Source organism: Vulpes vulpes, chromosome 2 (genome assembly GCF_048418805.1).
Source record: "Vulpes vulpes isolate BD-2025 chromosome 2, VulVul3, whole genome shotgun sequence".
In the NCBI taxonomy this organism is placed as follows: domain Eukaryota; kingdom Metazoa; phylum Chordata; class Mammalia; order Carnivora; family Canidae; genus Vulpes; species Vulpes vulpes.
The window spans coordinates 118604537-118630188 of NC_132781.1; the positions used below are offsets into that span (position 1 = coordinate 118604537).

The following is a 25652-nucleotide window of genomic DNA, read 5'->3' on the forward strand; positions in this document are numbered from 1 at the left end:
TGTAATTTCATAGATCAATATAAATGGAATTCAAATATCCTAATTCTTTGGTACTTTATTATACTCATGGTTTTAAAATTTCAATTTTATGTAGACATGCTGACAAATGAAAACATTTTTCCTTTCAAATAAAACCATAAACAAACTGCAAGATAGTTATTTCTGACTGAGGTGTGAAAAAGGCTGGGAGCTGGTGTCCCAGGGGAGGACATGGGTGAGCCCACGGACTCAGAAAAATGTCCACACGGCTGGGCCGGGTTGCTCGTCCGTTATTTTGCTGGGCACCGACCGCAGCACCATGGGGGCAGCGAGGAGAGCCCAGGGGGTGAGGGCTGGACGCGGGCGGGGCTCCCGGCCGGGCAGAGGGGCCAGCCCTGGGGACCCCTGACTGCAGGTCCGGTGTGTTGCAGGCCCCGGGGCCGCCGCCGGACACTGAGCCCCCTCAACGGGCCCGTCCTCTCTCTCAAGGGAAGAGACTGAGCAAAGGAAGCCCGGCCCCTTCCCGTGTCCGTGACCCGCTGGCAGAGCCTCGGAAGCTGTTTGCACAAGGCGGTTCTCACTCTCTCTGCCGAAACCCAGCGGGAGCATCAGCCCCACGGAGGCCCACCCAGAGACTCTCCCCGGAGTCTGGGCCCAGCCGGCCCCCGGCCCCCGGAGCACCTGTCCTTCAGAGGTACCTTCCCAGCAGGAGGATTCTGAACCCTCTAGGCTATTCCCAAATGTCCTACATCTTCCCACCATGACTCGTAATAGCTGCACAGTTTGCTCCACAGAGAGAATCTCCAACACATAAAGCCAGCATTCGAATTTTTAAGAGAACCTAAGGAAAATCCAGTTGGGTTCAGGACAGAGACACAGAACTGAAAGATAATAACAGTTACAAGTATAATTGGTGGATACATCTTTGGAAAGAAACCCCTTTAAAACATAAGGATACTTTTCAGGGCCGGCGCACCTGGGGTGAGCGCCTCCAGGGGAGCACAGTGGGGGGGAGCACCTGCAGGGGGGGTGCCTGTGGGGGGAGTACCTGCGGGGGAGCACAGCGGGGGTAGCACCTGCGGGGGAGCACTTGTGGAGGGGGGAGTACCTGTGGGGGAGCACCTACGGAGAGCGCCTGTGGGGGGGAATACCCGCGGGGGAGCGCCTGTGGGGGAGCACCTGCAGGGGAGCGTCTGTAGGGGGATTACCTACGGGAGGAGCACGGGGGAGCATCTGCAGGGGAGCACCTGTGGGGGGAGCACCTGCGGGGGTGAGTGCCTGCAGGGGAGCGCCTGTGGGGGAGCACCTGGGGGGAGCACCTGGGGGGGAGCGGGGTAAGAGGGTGGGGGAGCACCTGCAGGGGAGCGCCTGTGGGGGGAGCACCTGCGGGGGTAAGCGCCTGCAGGGGAGTGCCTGCGGGGGAGCACCTGGGGGGAGCACCTGTGGGGGGAGTGGGGGAGGGGAGGTGGGGAAGCACCTGTGGGGGGGTGCCTGCAGGGGAAGCGCCTGTGGGGGAGCGCCTGCGGGGGGAGGAGCACCTGCGATGGGAGGGGAGCACCGAGCTGCCTTCCTGGGGCTGCTGGGCTGCTGGCCAGGGAGCAGGGAGGGAGGGCCAACCAGCAAGTAAGACGCAGAGCGACATATGAGCGACACCTGATGGCCAGGTGCAGCGGTACAGGCCGCAGGGGGCTGCAGGGACTCCACCAGACCCCACCTCAGCCAGACCCGTGCACCTAAAGACGACAGATGTCCACTTTGTGTACGGCGCTATGCTAGACAGACACCATGAAGTACTCAAAAATGAAAAACTGTAGTCCTTGCCAGGAAATAGCCTAAAGCTGGCAAAGGAAGTTTGACATCTGCATCAACTGCTAACTGTAAGGTCAGACTGGACAAAGGTCATCTAAATATGTGCTGGGAGACTCCACACAGAGGGGACAGTACTTCCAGCTTAGGAACACTGAAAAATGGCAAATGTATGGGAAAATAGAAGAGAAATATCTTTAGTTCCTTTGAAAGATAATTGGCTGTCTAAAGCAAAGATAAAAATAACTGTTAGGCTTCATTACGGCTCTGACACATGTAGAAATAAAACACAAGACAACAGAAGCACAGAGGGTCTCAGGGTAGTGACCATATCTTGTAAACATGCAATTCAACTTGTGTTTAAGTACATATGTGAAATTAAATTTAAGAATAAATTTAAGAATTTATTTAGAACTAAAGAAAATATATAAAACCAAAAAAGAAAACCTATGAAACCAAAGCTAGCATTTTAAAATACATAAATAATAGATATATTTATTATATATAACTACTTATAAGGCAGCCCCGGTGGCTCAGTGGTTTAGTGCCACCTTCAGCCCAGGGCCTGATCCTGGAGACCGGGGATCCAGTCCCACGTCGTGCTCCCTACATGGAGCCTGTTTCTCCCTCTGCCTGCATCTCTGCCTCTGTGTGTGTGTGTCTCTCATGAATAAATAATAAAATTTTTTTAAAAAGTAAAATTCTAAAAAATAAATAACTATTTACAGAACATAACCAAAAGAACACAATGAGGACAGTAATAGCAGAAATTCTAGAAGTGATATCACTTAAAGGCTAGAAATGGCTAAAATCAAGGCTAAAGGATGAAGTAAAACAGATATAAAGTTAAAACCAAAGATTTCTGGGATCTATCTGAATCTGAACCGGGCCACACAGACACATACATAAGGGAGATGCTCACAAGCCCAAAGAGAGCCTTGCAAAGAACGCTCGCCATGTAAGATGGGCACAAGGAATTCTGAGACATAAGATCAATGAAACCAACCTGACCTATTAGGATAAAATCTCTTGAAAGAACAATCACTGAGATTTTCCCTCCTTATGAAATCTAAAATCATTCATTAACATAACTCACATATGCCTGAACTACTCAGAATTCTTAAGTCTGACCAGAACTGCCGTCCTCGATTCCCCCTGGTTAAGCTGTGCTCTGCCCTTTCTCTGCTCTGCCTGGGGCTCGCTCCCAGCCTCCTTGCTCCGACCAAGCCCCCTTCCCTAGAACCCAACTCAACTCTTGTATATTCTAGTTATGATTTGCTTATAGGACTCTCACATATGTGCTGCCTTGTGCAATTAACTCTAAATTCCTCAGATGAATCTATCCGTTCAACTAAGAAGGGACGGGCCTCATTTTTCAAGTCTTTCAAGGTGGCCTCGCAGTTACAAACTTAAGCTTCTGATACAGAATTATGAAATTCAACTTCTCCAGCTATGTTCCATGTTATGTAAACAATGTCCCAGAGCAAACCCTCATTATGAGCCAAAAAAAAAAAGACCATAAGACTCGGAGAGACATCTAATGTGGTCCTCAATTTTTGGCTCCCTTTAGGAAGAGGAGCTCATTCAAAAGTGATTCTCAAGAGGCTTATAGTTTAAAAACTAGAAGTACAAAGCCAAAACTCCTCACTAATTTTTCCCTCAATTTCTCTTATTGTAGCAAAATATACATAAATTGGCATCACCACTTTTAAGTGTATGGTTCAGTGGCGTTACATACATCCACTCTGTACCTCACTTCATCCTGTGACAGCGAATCTCTGCATCCAGCAATCACGAAGTCCCCATCCCCTCTGCTCCCAGCCCCCGGCACCCGCTGTTCTGCTTCACTTTTGCGACAAATCTAAGTACCTCACAGAGGTGAAATCAGAAACTATCTGTCCTTCTGTGCCTGACATTTAACAACACATCCTCAAGGTCCACCCATATGTCCTTCCTTTTGATGGCTGAATACTATTCCATTGCATGTATGTAGCACATTTGGTTTTCCATTCATCTGTGGACGGACATCTAGGTAGTATCCACGTTTAGCATATAATGTTGCTATGAACATGTGTATACAAATATGACTCCGGGACTCTGCTTTCCAATACACCCAGGAGAATTACCATAAGATCCAGCAATTGCATGTTTGTTTTTAAAAACCCAACATTCAGTTTTCCACAGTGGGTGCCCCATTTTAGTTTTCTGCCACTCGCGTGCAAGGTTCTAGTATCTCCATATTTCCATCAACATTTGTAATTTTCTGGGTTTTGATACTAGTCATCCTAATGGGTGAGTATTGGTCCCAGAACTCTGGCTAGCCCCTAGGTGATCCTGGTATTCTCTACCCCTGCAAATCCAGATTTAATGCAATCCCTTCCATCTATATATTTCCTCTTATATCCTGCAAATGCTACAATTGAGAGAATAAAATAAATCAAATCAAGAAATTTTTAAAAAAACAAAATTTAATAATGCAATACTTGGAGATAAATACATATATGGGAAAGCTCTGTATTGCAGGAATCTATAAACAAGATAGTAAGATTAAAATAGCAGGAGGCAGAGAAGAGAATGCATCCACGGGACCCACCAGGAGGGCAGAGAGCATTAGGTATGTTCTTATGTTTGCTTCTGGAGGTGGATGGGTTCAAGTTGTTTTATTATTATACTAACAAACAAGTTTTATAAATATTTTAAAGTATTTACATCAAATATTATTATGAAATCTAAAATTTTAATCTCATTACAGAATGTCATTCCTTTATTACTTACATTAGGTTGAAACTTTCCCAAAGTCTACTAGTAATTTCAAATTATGTTTTATTAATAGTCTGCTCATACCATTTTCCCATTTATATATTAATATCTTTTTGTATTAAGGTTATTCCTGAGATATTTTTGTCTTTTAGCAAACATTACATGGAGTTATACAGAAATCCTGCTAACTACATTCTTTTATGACTGGAAGTCCTCCCACATTTGGATCAGAAAAATAGTCAAGTGTATTTTCCTGGTTTTTAATTTTTAATAGACTTCTTAATCCATCTGTGAATAAGTTTTTAAAAGTAATAACACCTAATAAATTCTGTTTTGTAGATTAGTTTTGGGTTCACAGCAAAACTCAGCAGGAAATAAGAGTCCCATGTCCCCACACATCTGCCACCCATTATCAATACCTCAAGCCAGAAATCACCTTTGCTACGATCAACAGGCCTGCCCTGACATACCACTCACTACTTTCCCCCAAAGACCACAGTCTACCTTACGGTTTGCTCTCGGTACTGTACACCCTATAGGTTTTCACATATGCACAAAAACAAGTACCCGCCATCCAAGTGTCATCAGGATAGTTTAATGTCCCCCAAATCCTGTGTTACACCTTCCATGTCCCCAATCACTGGCAACCAATAATTTTTTTACTACCTCCATCATTTTGCCTTTTCCAGAATGTCCTATAGTTGGGGTCATACAGGATGTATGCAGCTTTTTCAGGTTGGCCCCTTAGTAATATGCATTTATGATTTCTTCCGTGTTGTTTCACGGTGTGATAGCCCTGAATAATGCTCCCTTGTATGGATGTAACATCGTTTATTTATCCATTCACGGACTAGAAGATATCTTGCTTGCTCCCATGTTTCGGCAATTATGAATAAAGTTGCTATAAACAACCCGGTTCGGGTTTCCACAGGTAAGTTTTCAGGTCCTTTGATGAATAACAAAGAGTGCGATAGCTGGATCACACAGGAACAGAACGTTTAGTTTTGTGAGAAGCCAGTCTTCCAAAGCGGCTGCATCATGTAGCATCTCCCCCAGCACAGCCTGGAGTTCGTACTGCTCCACGTTCTCGTCCGCGATCAGTGTTGGCTGGGTTTGGGGATGTTAGCCATTCTAACAGATGTGCGCTAATAAACCAGTATTGTACTTCACAATTCTCTAATGACGTAGGCTGTTGAACATCTTTTCATACACTTATTTTTCATCTGTGTATCATCCTTGGTGAGATGTCAGATTTTTTATTCATTTTTTTAATCAGACCCATTTTCTTAATGCCAAGTTTTAAGAGTTCTTGTCTACTCTGCCTAACAGTCCTTTATCATATGTGCATCTTACCAAAATTCTCCCGGCATAAATGGCTCATTCTACCATTCTCGATACGGTCTTTCACAGAGCAGAAGGTTTTATTTTTAACCAAGTCTAGCTTATCAATTATAACTTTCGAAGACTGCATCTTGGTGGTGTATCTAAAAAGCCACTGCCATACTCAAGGACATCTAGGTTGTGTCCTCTGTTATTTTCTAGAAGTTTTACAGTTCTGCATTTTACATTTTAGATCTATGACCCATTTTGAGTTATTTGCGGTGAGGGGTATAAGGTCTGTGTCTAGACCCATTCTGCACATGGATACACAGCTGTGCCAGCATCATCTGATGAAGACATTACATTTGCTCTATTGTACTGCCTTTGCTCCTTTATCAAACATCATTGGCTATATTCACGTGGGTCTCTTTTCCTGGCTCTTTCATAGATTACCCTGATCTATTTGCTACTTTACCAATACCACATTGTCTTAATTAGCATAGCTTTATAGTAAGTCTTGAAATCTCTAAATTTGTTCTTCTCCTTCAATACTGTGTTGGCTATTCTGGATCTCTTGGCCCCCCCTCCCCCCCCCATAAGAATTTTAGAATCACTTTGTTGATATCCAAAATATGACTTCCTGGGATTTTTATTGGGATAGCACTGAATCTACAGATCAAATTGGCAAGAACTGATCTGTTGACAATATTAATTGTTTCTATCCATGAACAAGGGTTCTCGCTCCATTTATTTCATCAGAATTTTGCTATTTTACTCATATAGACTTTATACACATTTGTCAGATTTATACTTTAAGTATTTCATTTTGGGGGTGATAATATACATGTAATTGTAACTTTAAATTCAACTTGTTCATTGCTGGTGTACAGGCAAGTAATAGGCTTTTCTGTATTAATTTTTTATCACACAACCTTGCTATAATTATTTTAGTTTCAGGTGGGTGTCAATTCATTCAGATTTTCTGTGGAATCACATCATCTGTAAATGAAGACAGTTTTATTTCTCTCTTCCAAATCTGTATACTTTTCTTGTCTAGGACTTCCAGTCCAACATTGAAAAGGGATGTTAAGAGGAGACATCCTTGCTTCATTCCCAATCTCAGCAGAAAACCTGTGAGTCTTTCATCATTAAGTAGGATATTAGTGCAAGGTTTTTATAGATAGACTTTATCAAGTTGAGGAAATTCTATTCCTAGTTTGCTGGAAGTTTTGTTTTTTAAAGATTTTATTTATTTATTCATGAGAGACACAGAGAGTGAGGCAGAGACACAGGCAGAGGGAGAAGCAGGCTCCCTGCAGGGAGCCCGATGGAGGGGGGAACCTCATTGATCCTGGGCCCCTGGGGTCATGCCCTGGGCCAGAAGGCAGATGCTCAACCGCTGAGCCCCCCCACCCCCCACACCCGCGCTGGAAGTTTGTATTATGAATGGATGTTGGGTTTTGTCAAATGGTTTTTTTCTTCCTCTATTCAAATAATCATGTGATTTTTCTTTAGACTGCTGAAGTGATGGATTGCTATTAACTCTTTTCCAGAAACCGAAGCAGCCGTGCCTGAGATAAATTCCATTTAGTCACGGGCAGAGTACTTTTTATAAAACATTAGATTCATTTTGCTAATATTGGAGAGTCTTACATTTACATTCATGAGGGATGCTGGCCTTTAGTCTCTTGTAATGCCTTTTCTGATTTGGTATTAGGGTAATGTTGGGCTCACAATAATTTAGCAGTCTTCCTTCTGTTTCTACCTTCTAGAAAAGACTGTGGAGAAAAAGTATAAACTCTCCCATAAATGTTTGGGGGGCATTCGCCAGTGAACCCATCTGGGCCTGGTACTTTCTGGTTTTGAAGGTTACTGATTACAGATTCAGCTTATTTCATATAGGCCTACACAGACTATTTCTTCTTGCAGAAGTCTCACCAGATTATGCCTTTCAAAGACTTGATCTGTCTCATCTCGGTTATCAAGGGGCAACAGGGGCACAGAGGTTTGGTTTGGTTATAGCATTCCTTTATTATTCTTTCATGGTTTAGAAGATTAGTAATGATAGCTCGTCTTACCCCCACCCCCACCGCTTTTTAATTCCTCTTTCACCTGTAATATTTATCTCTATCATTTTTAAGTTAGCTTGTCTAGAGATTTACGGTTTTATTGATCTTTTCAAACAACTAGTTTTGTACTTCACTTTACCACTGATTTCCTACTTACAATTTCATTTTTCTGCTCTATTTCTTTTCTTTCTTTTTTTTGCTTATTTTGGATTTTTCTTTTTCTTATGTCCTAAAGTGGAAGCTCAGAATATTGGCTTTAGATCTTTTTTTTTCTTTTTAATCTTTCTTCTTTTCTAATGTATACATTCAACGTTGTACATTTCCCTGTAAGCACTGCTTTTGCTTTATTTGCTTTATTCTACAAAGTTTTTTTTTTTTTTAATTTTTATTTATTTATGATAGTCACAGAGAGAGCGAGAGAGAGGCAGAGACATAGGCAGAGGGAGAAGCAGGCTCCATGCACCGGGAGCCCGACGTGGGATTCGATCCCGGGTCTCCAGGATCGCGCCCTGGGCCAAAGGCAGGTGCTAAACCGCTGCGCCACCCAGGGATCCCATATTCTACAAAGTTGATAAGGTATTTTCATTCCCATTTAATTCAAATTTTTAAAAATTTTCTCAAGATTTCTTTTCCGGCCTATGTGATAATGTTCAAATATTTTGAAATTTCAAGCTATCTTTCTGTTACTTCTATTTTAATTCTACTGTAGTCTAACAACAGACATTGTATGATTTCTAATCTTTTCAAATTTATTAAGTTTTAGTTTATAGCTGAAAATGTAAGTGTTCCAAGTGAGCCTGAGAAGAATGTATATTCTGTTGTTGTAGGATGAAGTAGTCTATAGATATTGATGATGCCCAGTTAATATTGTTGTTGAGTTCAACTGCGTACCTATCCATTTCTGAGAGGGGTACTGAAATCTCCAACTATAATAATGCATTCACCTACTGCTCTTTACAGCCTAATAGTTTTTGCCTGAAATACTTCGACACTCCATTGGTAGGCACACACACATTAAGAATTGTCATATCTTAAAAAAAAATAAAAAATAATAATAAATAAATAAATAAATAAATAAATAAATAAGAATTGTCATGTCTTGGGGATCCCTGGGTGGCTCGGCGGTGTGGCGCCTGCCTTTGGCCCAAGGTGTGGTTCTAGAGTCCCGGGATCGAGTCCCGCATCCGAGTCCCGCGTCAGGCTCCCAGCGTGGAGGAGCCTGCTGTCCCTCCTCCTGTGTCTTTGCCTCTCTCTACCATGAATAATAAATAAATAAATCTTTTTTAAAAATTGTCATATCTTCTTTCAGTATTGATATGTTTATCATTATGTGATGTTCCCCTTTACACCTAATAACATTCTTTGTTTGAAAGTCTGCTTCAGGCGATCCCTGGGTGGCTCAGCGGTTTGGCGCCTGCCTTTGGCCCAGGGCACGATCTTGGAGTCCCGGGATCGAGTCCCGCGTCGGGCTCCCAGCATGGAGCCTGCTTCTCCCTCTGCCTGTGTGTGTGTGTGTGTCTCTCCATGTCTATCATAAATAAATGAATAAATAAATCTTTAAAAAAAAAGTCTGCTTCATCTGAAAGTAATATAGCAGTTCCTTTCCATTACTGTCAGTATGGTGTATCTTTCTCTATCGCATTTATTTTAATCTATTTGTGTGTTTATATCTAAAATGGGTTTCTTGGGGGACCTGGGTGGCTCAGTGGTGGCACGTCTGCCTTCCAATCAGGGCATGACCCTGGGGTCCTGGGATGGAGTCCCACCATCGGGCTCCCTGCAGGGAGCCTGCTTCCCCCTCTGCCTGTGTCTCTGCCTTTCTCTGTGTCTCTCATGAATAAATAAAATATATAGAAAAAAAGAAATTCCTGTTCTAGGGGCACCTGGGTGGCTCAGTCAGTTATGCATCTGCCTTTGGCTCAGGTCATGATCCTGGGGTCCTGAGATCAAGATGGGCATCAGGCTCCCTGCTCAAGGGAGAGTCTACCTCTACCTCTGCCCCTCCCCCCTGCTTGTGCACTCTCTCTCCCTCAAATAAAATCTCTTTAAAAAAAAATATGTAAGGGAGTGTCTGGGTGGCTCAGCAGTTGAGAGTCTGCCTTCGGCTCAGGGCAGTGGTCCTGGAGTACCAGGACGGAGTCCCACATTGGGCTCCTCTTGAGGAGCCTGCTTCTCCCTCGGCTATGTCTCTGTCTCTCTCTCATAAACAAATGAATAATATCTTTAGAAAAGAAAGATGTAAGAAATAAAAATTCCTGTTCTAATAATTCCACCACCTCTGCCATACAGACCCAGGTTAAGACGCTGATTCAACCTTTTGTGTTTGTTTTGCTTTGAGTAGGCCCTTTATTTTCCTTCCATAGTAAATTCCGGCATGCAGTGTGAGGTGTGGGGAATGCTTTCTGGAATCTCAGGAGTCAGTCTCGCTAGTTGGCGAGAGCCTGTGTCCCTGGCACTGTGATCTTCCCAAGAACTTCCCGTTCTGTCTCCCCTACTAGTACGACAGGATTGCTAGAGTGAGCTGGATGGGGTATTTCCCTTCGCTGGGTTGGTCAGGCTCTGGTTGAAGTTCCTCCTGCAGGCAGGCCTTGTTAGGACAGAAAAATGCTCTGGTCTATGTTTAAGTGGTTCCTTTTCTCCTCCCCCCTCAATGGAATCCCAAGGGGATTTTTGGTAGAGCTCCTAGAAGTAAATCTCATGAGATACTGGGTACCCCTGGATTTGTAACTCAGATGTGCCCACCCTGGGCCTCCTGCAATTCATCAGTCATACTCCAGTTTTCTCACCAAGCACTGGTTCCTGCGGAAGTTGCGGGGGGGTGGGGGTTGGGGGGGGCTACAGTAAATTCTGTCTGCCCAACATTTGTGGCAGCAATTTGTCCTGTGGCCGCATTGCATTAATAAATCTCAGTACATTGGTAGGCTTTTCAGTTCTGCTTTTTACTTGTTATTAGGACAGGGGCAAATTCCAAACAACTTACATGCCCAAATAGAAACTGTGGGGTTGGGATCCCTGGGTGGCGCAGCGGTTTGGCGCCTGCCTTTGGCCCAGGGCGCGATCCTGGAGACCCGGGATCGAATCCCACATCGGGCTCCCGGTGCATGGAGCCTGCTTCTCCCTCTGCCTGTGTCTCTGCCTCTCTCTCTCTCTCTGTGACTATCATAAATAAATAAAGATTAAAAAAAATGTTTAAAAAAAATAAAAAAAAAATTAAAAAAATAAAAAAAAAAAAGAAACTGTGGGGTTACTTTCTGAATACAACATGAGGTGAAAATATAGAAGGCTATATTTTCCTATATTTATCCTAGAGAGATCACAATTTGCTGAGATTTCTTTCTTCTCCAGTGAAATGTGATACACGTCTAATCATACATTAAGTTCTAATCTATACTAGCATTAGTTTCTTTGAGATGTTTGGTCTTTTCTTAGTATCTTCCAAAAGATATCTTCCTTACTATACTTGCTTTATTATTAGTTACCATTAAGTTAAAGTTAATTAGGTTATATTCAGTTTTTATTGTAACAAGCTATATATATAAAGTCTACAATTACAATTAATGCCATGTTGCTATTGATTGCTATATAATTATTTTATATGCATTACTCAGCATTAGTTTTTTTTTAAGTTTCTCAAATAGTTTTTTTTTTTAAAGATTTATTTATTCATTTATGATAGACATAGAGAGAGAAAGAGAGGCAGAGACACAGGCAGAGGGAGAAGCAGGCTCCATGCCGGGAGCCCGACACGGGACTCAATCCCAGGACTCCAGGATCGTGCCCTGGGCCAAAGGCAGGCGCCAAACCGCTGAGCCACCCAGGGATCCCCAGCATTAGGTTTTTTTAGAGCAGGCCACATTTCAAACTTTATGTCCTTAACAATTTGTATCGTGAAGTATACAGTAAGTGCTTACTGACTGAATGCATTCTGGATAAGCCCCGAGATTAAAAGAAAGAATAAAGCTAGTTTAGTCTATGATAGTAACTGGTTGGCTACTAAGTCTCAAGACTACAGAACAACTGTATTCCTTCAAGAACCTCCATAACAGGTGCACCTGGGTGGCTCATTCGATGAAGCATCTGCCTTCAGCTCAGGTCATGATCTCAGGGTCCCAGGATCCAGCCCAGGCTCCTTGCTCTGCAGGGGGCCTGCTTCTCCCTGTCCCTCTCCCTGCCACTCCCCTGCTTGTTCTCCCTCTCTGTATCAAATAAAATCATTAAAAAAAAGAACCTCCAAAACAATCAGGTGCTGCCCAATTTCCATATTTACCAAGTATAGAACATGGAGAACCTGCAAAACAGAGCACTTCTGCTAGGAAACCTACCTTATTTATTTAAAGCAAATTACACTACTTTAGCAACAGAGAATAACAGCATGTAAAACACTGATCAAGATCCATAATAACAACAAATATGTTTCAATTATTTTATTAGCTATAACAGTAAACTATGATCTTGACAGACCTCTGGATTTGACAAAATACTAGCTTAAAAAACAATGTGCATGGGGAAGACTTAACCCTTTGTTTTTTTTAACACCTTTATGGAGATATAATTCACATACTATTTTCATCCACTAGAAGTATGCAATTTAGGAGCTTAAAAAAAAAGATTTGAGAGAGATAGCAAGACAGAGCACAAGTTGGGGCAGGGAGCAAGAGGGAGAAGCACACTCCTCACTGGGCAGGGAGCCCCATTCGGGACTTGATCCCAGGTCCCCAGGATCACGACCTGAGCCAAAAGCAGACACTCAACCACTGAGCCACCCAGATGCCCCTTGATTTAAATTCTTTGGGTATATACCCAGAAGTGGAACTCTAGATCATACAGTAATCCATTTAACCTTTTCAGAAATCACCCAACTGTATTTCTACACTGGCTATCTCACTTTATAGCACACCAACAATGTGTGAAATTTCCAATTTCTCCATGTCCCAGCCAACATGCACTATTTTCTGTTTTGGTTTTTTCATAGCTATCTTAGTAGGTATGAAGTAGTATCTCACCATGGTTTTGTTTTTGTTTTTAATGATTTTATTTATTTATTCATGAGAGACACACAGAGAGAGGCAGAAGGAGAAGCAGGCTCCCTGCAGGAAGCCCGATGCAGGACTCAATCCCAGGACCCCAGGGTCACACCCTGAGCCGAAGGCAGACGCTCAACTGCTGAGCCACCCAGGCGTCCCCTTCACTATGCTTTTGATTTGCATTTCCCTAATGACATTGAGCATCTTTCCATGTTTACTGGTTATTTATCTTCTTTGGGGAAATGTCTATTGGAGTCCTTTGGTCATTTTTAGTGGTGTTTATCTTTTTCTTGGTGAGCTGTAGTTCCTTACATACTCTAAATAGTCTCTTAATATGTATGTTTTACAAATCTTTCCTCCCAATTTTTAAGTCCTTTTTAAATTTTATTTATTTATTCATGAGACAGACAGAAAGGCAGAGATACAGGCAGAGGGAGAAGCAGGCTCCACGCAGGGAGCCCGGATGGGGGGCTTGATCCTGGGACTCCAGGATCACACCCTGGGTTGAAGGCAGGCGCCCAACCGCTGAGACACCCAGGCGTCCCAACCAATTTTTAAGTTCTTTTTCACTTTGATAACGTCCTGTGGTCGTGATGCATAAAAAATTTTAGTTCTGGTAAAATGAAATATATTTTTCCTTTCATTTCTCCTGCTTTGGTGTCATACCTAAGAATCCACAGCAGTATCAAAGATCATAAAGATTAATCCCTATGTTTTTTTCTAAGAGACTTCACAGTTTTAATTCTTCTGTTGAGGTCACTGATCCATTTTGAAATTTTGTCTATGGTATGAGGAAGGAATCCAAACTCATTCTTTTACATGTGTAAATCCTGTTATCCCAGCACCATCTTTTGAAGAGACTATGCTTTCCAAATTGAATGGATTTGGCATCATTATAAAAAATCAATTGGCCAAAGTGTGGAAAATAATATGGAGGTTCCTCAAAATTTTAAAACAGAACTACCCTGCGAGCCAGCAACTGCACCACTAGGTATTTACCCAAAAATACAAAAACGCTAATTCAAAGGGACATATACACCCCAATGTTTACAGTAGCATTATCTACAATAGCAAAATTATGGAAGCAGACCAAGTGTCCATCAATAGAATGAATAAAGATGATGTAGTATGTATATACAACGGAATGTTACTCAGCCATAAAAAAGCATGAGATGTTGCCATCTGCAATGACATGGATGGAATTCAAGTATATTATGCTCAGCAAAATACGTTAGAGAAAGACAAATACTGTAAGATTTCACTCATATGTGGAACAGAAGAAACAAATCAAAATGGGCTAATTAAAAAAGAGAGAAACCAAGAAAGAGACTCTTACAGAGAGCAAAGTGCTGGTCACCAGAGGGGAGAGGGATGCATGAAATGGATGGGGATGAACGAGAGCACTTGTGATGAGCACTGAGTGATGTAACGAAGTGCTAAATCACTACACTGTATACCTGAAACTAATATAACAGTGTTTATTATGTTGGAATTAAAGTGAAAAAAAACAACTGGCCACAGATATATGAATTTATTTCAGAATCCTAAATTCCCTATGTTTATCCATATGTCAGTACCATACTGTTTTGATTACCATAGCTTTGAAGTACGTCTTGAAATAAGCAGGTATGTTGCTTTCCAATTTTGTTCTTTTTCAAAACTATTTTGGCTATCTAGGGCCCTTTCAAATTCCACATGAATTTCAAGATCAGCTTTTTAATTTGGGGGGTGGGGGGTGGGGGGAAGGCCACTGGAATTTTCATAGAGATTGTGCTGAACTCTGTACTGGTTTGAGTAGTTCTGTTTTCCCATCCATAAGCCTAAGATGTCTTTTCATTTATTTTGGTCTTCTTTCATTTCCTTCTGCAATGTTTTATAATTTATAGTGTACAAGTCTTTTACTTCCATGGTTAAGCTCATTGTCAGGTATGTTGTTCTTTTACATGCTAATGTAAGTAGAACTGTTTCCTTAATTTCCTTTTCTGGTAGTTCACTGCTGGTGTTACTGAAACACAACTGACTACCCTACAACTTTGCTGAACTTGCTTATTAGTTCTGGTAACTTTCTCGTGTATTCCTTTTAAATTTCTCAATACCTGATCATGTCACCTTCAAAGTTTTATTGCTCCTTTTCCAATGTGGTTGCCTTTTCTCTTTGTTGTCTCATTCCTCTAGCCAAAACTTCCCGTACAGTATTAAGCAGCATTTATGAAACCGGGCATCTCTGTCTCGTTCCTGATCTGAAGGGAAAGCTTTCAATCTTTCACAGTTGTCTACGGTAGTAGTTTGGGTTTTCATAAATGCCCTTTATCATGTTGAGAAAGGTCCTACCAGTCCTAGTTTCCTGCTAGTTTTTAATCTTGAAAGGATTTTGGATTTTGTCAAATACCTTTCTGCATCAATGGATATAATCGTATTTTTTTCCTTCATTCTACTAATGTGATATATTACACAGATGGATTTTCTTATGTCGAGCCTTGCCTTCCTATTAAAATTTTCACGAGGCCATTGTGTCCATTTGTGTTCCCCCAAAATTCACGTGAAAACCTAATGCCCAAGGTGATGGTATAGATGGTGTGTCCTTTAAGAGATGATGAAGTCCTGAGGGTCGTGGCCTTACAAAAGTGGCCCCAGAGATATCCCTGTGTAAGACAGGAGAAGTCAATAGTCCAACTGGTTAGAAGGCCCTCCCTGAACCACGATGGCACCTGCAACAGATGTCCAGCCTCCAGAATGGTCAGAAATAAATGTCTATTGTTTATAAACTACCCAGGCTGCGGTATTTTGTTACAGCAGCCCAAACAGACTATCAAACTGGCTTTACCATCATTTCATAAAATCACAATGAATGGACATATCAGAAATAAGCTGTGACATGAGAAAATGAAAAACAATACAATTAATAGATTCTTACAAATCCGATTTTATTCCATTTAAAAAGGAATTAACTTTGACTTTTATCAGTCTCTGAATGTGTGTTTGCCATGAGCCATCAGAAAGATAATATCTACCCTAAAATTCTGAAAACTATGAGCTACAGCCATATTATAGTTAACAATATTTGAGGGGCACCTGGGTGGCTCAGTTGTTTAAGCATCTGCCTTCCGCTCAGGTCATGATCTCAGGGTCCTGGGATCAAAGCCCCACATTGAGCTCCCTGCTCAGCAGGGAGTTGGCTTCTGCCTCTCAACCTGCTCCTATGTCTCTCTCTCTCTCTCAAATAAATAAATAAAATCTTTAAAAAAAAAACAATATCTGAAAGTTACGAAGTGGAAAGCTATGAAAAATTGAGACATATGAACTTTTCTTATTAATTTATACCTGTCCTTTATAAAAAATATACATATAATTATTGCACTTTGAATAAAACTGAGTTGTGTACGACTAGTCAGGTATGTGTGTTCCTTAATCATTAGAAATTGAATAAACTACTACACAGAATGTTACAGTCTTGTAACAGCAAAGTACCTGCCCATGAGAACCTGAAAAACTGAACTGAAAAGAAAAAAATCTGTTTGAAGGCATCAACGAACAAACACTGAAAACTTACAGAATTTAAGATCAAGGCAAACAGAAAACCAAGAGGTAAGCCTTGTATCTGGAGTCACATTTCTCCTTATAGAGGCACCAGGCAACCCTGTAAGAGCAACTAAGAACATGAGCGGAACTTTCAACACATACAGGGCTAAGAGGATTAAAAATTAGAATTAAGTGCCTAGTATGGGAGGAGAGGAATACTGTAATCCCCTAAACTTTAAGTTTAGACATCAACGGGCTGCCTGCCTCCTAGGAGTAAGAAAACGGACAAGGAATTCAGTCTTCACACATAAAATAATAACCTAGCAGAAAAGGAAAGTAGCTCATTAACTATAAAAGTAACTACCATTTTTCTTAAATTTCAAATCACCTCAACGGTTGAGCAGATTAATGTAAGCTAGGTCTACTGGGGCCCCTGGCTGGCTGTCAGAAGCAAATACAAATCCTCTCTGGATAACATCATCCTGAATTTCAATTCATTCCTATAATTTTTCATCACAGTATCTGGAACATATGTAAAAATAACCAAATCCACAGAGAGTAAGAGGGTATCACCAAAAGGCAAGAAAAGCAAAACAAAAACAATGGAAACAAACTGCAGGAAGAGTTCTGGATGGTGCATTATTAGACACAGCCTTTAAAATAACAATGCTTGGGGCGTCTGGGTGGCTCAGTAGGCTGACTGCCTGCCTGAGGCTCAGGTATGATCCTGGGGTCTTGGGATCCAGCCCTGCTTCAGGCGCCCTGCCCAGAGCGGAATATGCTTCTCCCTCTACCCTTCCAACTGTTCATGAATGCTTTCCCACTCTCTCTCTCTGTCAGATAAATAAAATCTTGAAAAAAAAATAACAATGCTTGATATGTTCAAGAAATTAAAAGATTTGTAACTCCAGCAAAGAACATGCAAAGAAGCTAAGTGGAAAGGACAGACTTGTAAAAGTACAATAACTACAGCACTCCATGAATTATTTCCTATCAGATTTGATACAGACAAGAGAATTAGTGAACCGGAGGATTATTCTCAAAAGGAAGCATCCAGAAGAAAGCATGGATAAACAAGAGCATGAGGCATATATGGACGTAATAAAGTCTAACATATTCACTGCGATCCTAAGAATAGAGAAAAGGAAGACTGAAGAGGAACTGACTTTCAAAGAGACAGTGGCTGATAATTTTCCACAACTGACAAAGGCATGTAGCTTCAGAACCAAGAATCATTCCCAGAAAACAAAACCAAGTGAACACAACTACACCTAGGCATTTCACTGTAAGATTGCTTGAAATCAAAGATAAAAGGGAAGAGTTAAAGTCACTAGAGGAAAAGCCATACTATCTCCAAATGAGCAACAATAAAACTTCAAAAGGAGTCATCAGAACAATGGATATCGAAAGACAATGAAATAATGTCTAAAAAGTTCTCAAAATAGCTGCCAATTGAAATTTTTATACCTACAAAAATGAGAGGTGAATAAGGTACAGTTTATATAAACCAAGACTTTATCACAGTAGTCCCACAATACAGACACTGGAGATGTTCCTTGGGCAGGAGGAGAAGAATCCCAGATGAAAACTCAGAAATTATGAAAAGGGACAAAGAGCAACGAGAAAGGAACAGATGTAGGTAAATCTAAGTAAATGCTGAGTATATAATACAACAACAATACTGTCTTCTAGATTTAGAATACATACAGAATTTAAATGTTTAAGTTCCTCGCATTATCTGGGAAAAATAAAAACCTGTATTAGACCTTGACACATCAAGGACACGTTACTGCCACTAGAGTAATTAATAAAAGAACAGTTAGTAAAAAGAACACATAAGGACCAAGCTATTATACGGAGAAAGAGAATACAAGATGCTTTATCAACACCACCTCAAACAACAACAAACAAGAAAGAAAAAGGCACAAGATGAATAAAAAACATATTATGATGACAGATTAAAACCCAAATATATTCGTAATTACATTAAATCTAAACAAAGTATCTTCAATAAGAGACAACAATTTTGAGCTTGGATTTAAAACAAAAACTCAGCTAAATGCTGCTTGCAAAAAGAAAATCTTATATAAGGAAACAAAAAATTTGCAGAGTCAAAAGAGAAAGCACCATGCAGAAATATATTATCAAATAAAGCTGTAATAACAAAAAGAAGAGTGTAACAACTAAGTATTACTAAGGGGAAACAGGGTCATTCCATTATAATAAAAAGATTCAACTCATTAGAAAATACTCTTACGTTTATGTACTTAACATCAAAACATACAAAACAGAACAAAAAGAGACAAATCCAGTCACAACAGATTCTAACATATCTCTCTCAACTGTAAAAGAAAAAAACTGCTAAATACACAGAAGATTTACAGAAACATGGAACAAACCTGACCTAATCTACATAAATCTCTGCAGTCAACAAGCACAGATTCTGTTCAAACACACATGGAATGTTTACAAAAATGATCACACACTGGGCAGATCAAGTCTCAACAAATTTCAAAGGACTGAAATTAGAGAGTTTGCTCTCTACCCACAGAACTGAAGAAGAAATCAGTAACAAAAGATAACACAAAAATATCTGTTTTTGGAAGCTAAAAAACATACTTCTGAATAACATATAGGTCGCTGAAAGAAGTCACAAAATATTAAATCAAGAAATATAATGAAAAGAATGAAAATGTAACAAAAGGAATAAAATACTAATCACCAAAAGTTCTACGATGTACTTAAAAGGAAACTTCTAGCCTAACTGCATAGGTAATGGGAGGACACTAAAAAGCAATAATCTACACATCCAACCTCCAGAAAATCTAAAATAAAAAATGAAACCAATAAAGTGGAAGGAAATTATACACACACACAGAACAGCAATCAATGAAAACAGACTTTTTTTTTTCATAACAGACTTTTTTTTTTTTTTTCATAACAGACTTTTAAAAGAGAGATTCAATAAAAGGGTAAGCTGATTCTCTGGAAGAACAAAACTGATAAACCCCTGGTTACTACCAAACAACTACCAAAACACACAGGAAGAAACAGAAAACCCAAGTAAGTCTTTATCTATCAAAAGAGGTTACACTGAGGATTAAAATTTTTCCCACAAAGAAAAACTCCAGAACCCATACAGCTTCACCTTACAGTCTACCAAAAATAGGCAAGGGAAAAAACTACCAATCTTACAGAAACTTTCTTAGAACAAAAAAACAATAAACAGGCCAAAGTTGTATGATATCAACGTAATAACCTTGATATCAAAACCTGAAAGGGACACTGAAAATTACAGGTCCATATCATTCATGTTCATGAATGTAAAATATTAGCAAATCAAACCCAGAAATACATAAAGTACAATACAGCGTGACCAAGTTTCTTAAACAATCCTAGCAACTCGCCTATTAACAGAATAAAGGAAAATAATAAAATCAGCTCAGTGATGCAGAAAAACACGGATAAAACTCTTCATCCATTCGTAACCACTAAAAGCAAAACAGGAATAGCAGGGAAACTCCTTAATCTGAAAGAGGGTATCCACTTAAAACCAGAAGCAGAAAAACAAACAAACAAAAAAAAAAAAAACAGAAGCAGAAAAACTAGACTCAAAAAAGTTCTCCAAATGAGAATGAGATAGGATACCCAGACTCACCACTTCTATTCAACATCATACTGGAAGTCCCAGTCAGGGCAATAAAGCAAGAAATAAGATACATGGGGATCAGAAAAGAATAATTAGAGGATTCCTGGGTGGCTCAGTGGTTTAGCGTCTGCCTTTGGCCCAGGGCGCGATCCTGGGGTCCTGGGATTAAGTCCCACGTCAGGCTTCCAGAATGAAGCCTGCTTCTCCCTCTGCCTGTGTCTCTGCCTCTCTATGTCTATCATGAATAAGTAAATAAATAAATCTTAAAAAAAAAAAAAAAAGAATAATTACAACTGTCATTCGGAGAAGACATGCTTCTATCTACAGAGAAATTCAAAAAAATCTACAGATGAATTGTTAAATTAATAAATGTCCTCAAGAATATCAGAAGAACAGAGAGGAAGTGGGGCTTATGCACATTTCCTGTCTCAAATTCTCAGAATTGTTGCAGAACTCAGCTAACAGCCAAAGCACCTGTTGCGTGTCAGATGGGACATAAATGAGGAGTACCCAGGTGGCTCTGTTGGTTGAGCATCTGACTCTTGATTTTGGTTCAGGTCATGATTTGGGGTCATGAGATCAAGGCCTGCAATGGGCTCTGCACTCAGTGGGGCATCTACTTGAGATTTCTCTCCCTCTCCCTCTGCCCCTTTCCCTGCTTGCACACACTCTCTCACTCTAAAAATAAATAAATGTTTAAAAAATGGACATATCTGCACTTCCTGCTTAGCAGTAGCTCTAGCAACAAATCAGGTATGGATGAGTTTAAATGTAGCCACACTAGCACCAATCACATCTTATTCAAAGCAACTTAAATATATTCCTTCTTTCCTCTTTAAAAATTCTAACCTCCTTTATCTCTCTGGAACATGCTACAATCAACTCTGTCTCCCAAATGGGAAACCTTAAGATTCCAAATACATGCACACAGTTTATTTTGCGGGTGGCAGTTTTGCCTTTCATTGGTCAACAGGAGTAACAATGAGTAAACGAAAAAAAATAAGATGGTATTTACACGGACGTCTGGGTTGCTCAGTCAGTGAAGTGTCTGACTCTTGGTTTTGGCTCAAGGTCGTGATCTCAGGGTTGTGAGATCCAGCCCCAATTCAGGCTCCATGCTCACCAGAGAGTCTGCTTAAGACTCTCTCTCCCGGGGATCCCTGGGTCGCTCAGCGGTTTGGCGCCTGCCTTTGGCTCAGGGCGTGATCCTGGGGTCCCGGGATCGAGTCCCGCATCGGGCTCCCGGCATGAAGCCTGCTTCTCCCTCTGCCTGTGTCTCTGCCTCTCTCTCTCTCTCTCTCTCTCTCTCTCATTGTCTATCATAAATAAATAAATAAATCTTTAAAAAAAAAAAAGACTCTCCCTCTACTCCTCCCCCAAAATAAATAAATCTTTTAAAAAAGTATATTATTTATGATAACACTCAAAAAAGTCAGATCTCGGAATAAATCTAACAAAAGATATGCAAGATCTCTATCCAGAAAGCCACAAAACATTGAAAGTAGAAATGACTTAAGTAATGGAAAAATACATCATATTCACATATTAGAAAATGAGCATTATAAAAATGCTCCTTCTCAAACTGATGTAAAATTCAGCGCAAATCCAATCAATATTTTCTTAGATTTTTATGTGTAAATTAACAAAAGAGCCTGAATTTTATTTTTTTTTATTTTTTATTTTTAATTTTTATTTATTTATGATAGTCACAGAGAGAGAGAGAGAGAGGCAGAGATACAGGCAGAGGGAGAAGCAGGCTCCATGCACCAGGAGCCTGACGTGGGATTCGATCCTGGGTCTCCAGGATCGCGCCCTGGGCCAAAGGCAGGCGCCAAACCGCTGCGCCACCCAGGGATCCCAAGAGCCTGAATTTTATATGGAAATGTAAATGATCAAGAATGACCAGTAATATAAACAACAAATAAATAACAAGACCACGGGCAGCTCTGGTGGCTCAGCGGTTTGGCGCGCCACCTACAGCCCAGGGCGTGATCCTGGAGACCTGGGATCGAGTCCCATGTCAGGCTCCCTGCATGGAGCCTGCTTCTCCCTCTGCCTTTGTCTCTGCCTCTCTCTCTCTCTCTCCTCTCTGTGTATTCTCATGAATAAATAAAATCTTAAAAAAAATAAAATAACAAGGCCACAATGAATTTATTGGAAGATCTGACACCATATATCAAAATTTACTGTAAAGCTAGAGCAATTAAGACTGTGTTACATAAGGACACGAAGAGTCATACACTCATAGAAAGTAAGAGAAAACCCAAGAGCAGATTCATGCATCCATGGTCACTAGACTTCTGTGACAAAGATGGCACCGCAGAGCAGCGAGTTCAGGTAAGGCTTTCCACAAATAATGTAGGTGAATTAGATACCCATGTGGGAAGAGAAAATCAGACAACCAGTCCAAAACACACCAAACTTAATTCCTGATAGATTATAAACATAGTAAAGCTTCTAGAAGAAAGTGCAGCATCCTGTTTTCATGATCTTGAAATGGGGACAGCTTTCACCTACAAACAGCAAGTTACTAAATAGGACTACATTAAAATTAAGAATTTCTTTATAAAGCAGTATCATTAGGACAGTAAAAATTAAAAGACAAGCAAGTTATGAGCCAAAGGAATTGGGATGCTCTGCTAACTCAAGTATAGACTGATACAGTGCTTTCAAAAACAGTTTGGAATTATATATTAAAATTGAACCTTCTACTCCTAGATATATATACTCAACAGAAATGTATGACATGGTCTCCAAAAGATACATACAAGTATTTCAAATCAATGGGGGCGTCCAAGTAGCTCAGTCAGTTAAGTATCCAACTCGTGGTTTCAGCTCAGGTCCTGATGTCAGGGTCATGAGTCGGCTTGAGACCCCTCCCCTCCCTTGGCCTCCCATCCCCCAACGGTGCTCTCTCACTCTAAATCAAATAAATAAACCTTAAAAAAAAAAAAAAGAATAGATTTTCAAAGCAGTAGTATTTGTAATAACCCCAAACCAGAAGTAAATCAACATCCACTACCCACTATCAGTAGACCGGATAAAAGTGCCACGGTTTAGTCCTACCATGAAACAATAACTACCTAACAATGAAATGAATGAACACAACTAAATGTAATGGAAAGACAAACACAAAATAATACATGATAACCAAACACAAAAAGCTCAAACGCAGCTGATCAGAGAAGTTTTAAGAGCACGGAAGTGAGGAGAGGGACTGGATTCTCTTCTGGGTGAGGGCACATTCTGCAATGCTGTTAAGAGTTCTTCTCCACCTAGACTGTGATTATAGGGGTATATTTACTTAGGGACTATTCACTGAGCCATGCTGTTATTCTCATGTTGCCAAGCTCAGGTTCCTATATGGATGTTTTCCTCCGTCAAAATTTTTGTAAGAGGAAGGTAGTTAACACAATGTAAACAATATCCTTATCTGTATTTAATCCATTGAAAACATTACTGAAAAATAACATTTGTTAAAGTAAATCACAAATCATTCTCTACATACATATCATTTCGCACATAAGTACAGGAAAGAAACTTGGGTTTAGAAACACTGAAGAGCTATTGATAATTCTGGATTTCTTGCAAATTGTCTTAAAATTTTAAATTAAAACGCCAAACCATTTCCACCTAGATTATATGTTTATTTGCCAAATGACGTTAAAATTAAAGAAAAAAAAACAAATCATATGCAAAAGTTTAAGTCTGTGTATCTTACTACCCAGAAGCAAAGCCAGACTGAGCTTTCTCAAAGAGAAGGACCTGGCACAGGACACATTCCAAGGACACCCTGACAGAGATCTTCTGAGGGTTGCTGTGGAATGCTGGAAACAAACCGACCGGCTTGTCCTCCAGTTATTTCATACTCACTCAAGGAAAATGCAAACTATTTTCAAGAAACTTCTAAATTATCTGAATAGTGCTTCTGTCCTAAATTTATGTAGTGCTGGGGCACCTGGGTGCTCAATGGGTGAAGCATCTGCCTTCAGCTCAGGTCACGATCTCCGGGTCCTGGGATCCAGCCCCGGGTAGTGCTCCCTGCTCAGCGGGGAGCCTGCTTCTCCTCTCCCTCTGGCTGCCACTCCCCCTGCCTGAGCTCTCTAAACAAATAAATAAAAATCTAGAAAAAGACAAAAAAATTGGGGGCAGCCGGGTGGCTTAGTGCCACCTTCAGCCCAGGGCCTGATCCTGGAGACCCGAGATCAAGTCCCACATCGGGCTCCCTGCCTGGGGCCTGCTACCTCTGCCTGTGTGTGTCTCTGCCTCTCTCTCTCCCTCTCTCTCTCTGTTTCTCATGAATAAATAAGTAAAATCTTAAAAAATAAAATAAAATAAAATTTACGTGGTGCTTTCCTGGCTCACTCACAGAAACCAAAACACCCCACAAAGGGAGGGTGGGTAGTGGGGAGCAATGATGGCAGGAGGCTCTAGAAACTCTCATCTGCCCACCAAACAGCTCATAGTTGGAAAACATCAAACCAAGGTGCTTTAGGTTCATGTAATCTTCTGGCTCTATGTCCTATCACTTGAAAATGTAATAGATTTATTAGGGAAATGCACATCAAAACTACAGTAAAATATTACCTCATACTACCTCATAGATGGCTACTATATTTTTAAAAAGGGCAGAAAAGTAGCACTAGTGAGGACGTGGAGAAAGGAGAACCCCTGTGTATTGTTGGCAGGAATAAATAATGCGGCCACTGAGGTCAACAGTATTGAGGTTCCTCAAAAAATTAAAAATTGAATTATTGTATCATCCAGCCATTACACTTCTGGGTATATAGCCCAAAGAATCAAAAGCAGGGTCTTGAAGAGAGACCCTGCTTACAGCAGCATGACTCACAACGGCTAAAACATGTGGGCAACTCAAGTGTCCATCTACAGATGAAGGCTTAACAAAGCGTGGTATTCACACACTGGGGAATATTATTCAGCATAAAAAGGAAGAAAATTCTGCCACATGCTACAACATGGAGAAAACTTGAGTGCATTATGCTGAGTGAGATCAGCCAGCCAGTCACAAGAAGACAAACACCGAATAATTCTACTTGTAACCGGTCCTTCCGATGGCCACGACCACAGACACAGAACACAGATCAGTGGGGGCGGGGGGCCAGGGGTGGAGGCGAGGTAGTGTTTCATGGGTAAAGAGTTTCAGTTTCACAAGATGAAGTCTTATGGGATGGACTGTGGTAAATTTTATGTATATTTTACCACAATAAAAAATGTTTTTAATGTGATGAATTTGAATGCCAAAAAAAGGAGTCTTTTAGTAGATTTTTGTGTTTTTAAGTAACTTTTACAGTAGTCTCTGCAATAATCATTTATTGCCAGTAGACTATTTTTTCTATTAAGTTAAAGGTACAGATAATTACATTTGACTTTTTTTTAAGATTTTTTTTTTTTTTTTTAAGATTTTATTTGTTCACGAGAGACTCACAGGCAGAGGGAGGAGAAGCAGGCTCCATGCAAGGAGCCCAATGCAGGACTTGAACCCGGGAATCCAGGATCATGGCCCAA

The 25652-nt window shown here is 40.6% G+C and overlaps 1 protein-coding gene across 48 annotated transcripts in view; it reads right to left on the reverse strand.

The window, feature by feature from the left end:
- Nucleotides 1-25652, reverse strand: part of ZMYND11 (zinc finger MYND-type containing 11) — a 131009-nt gene that overhangs the window by 78081 nt on the left and 27276 nt on the right. The gene's annotated exons all lie outside the window — the stretch shown is intronic.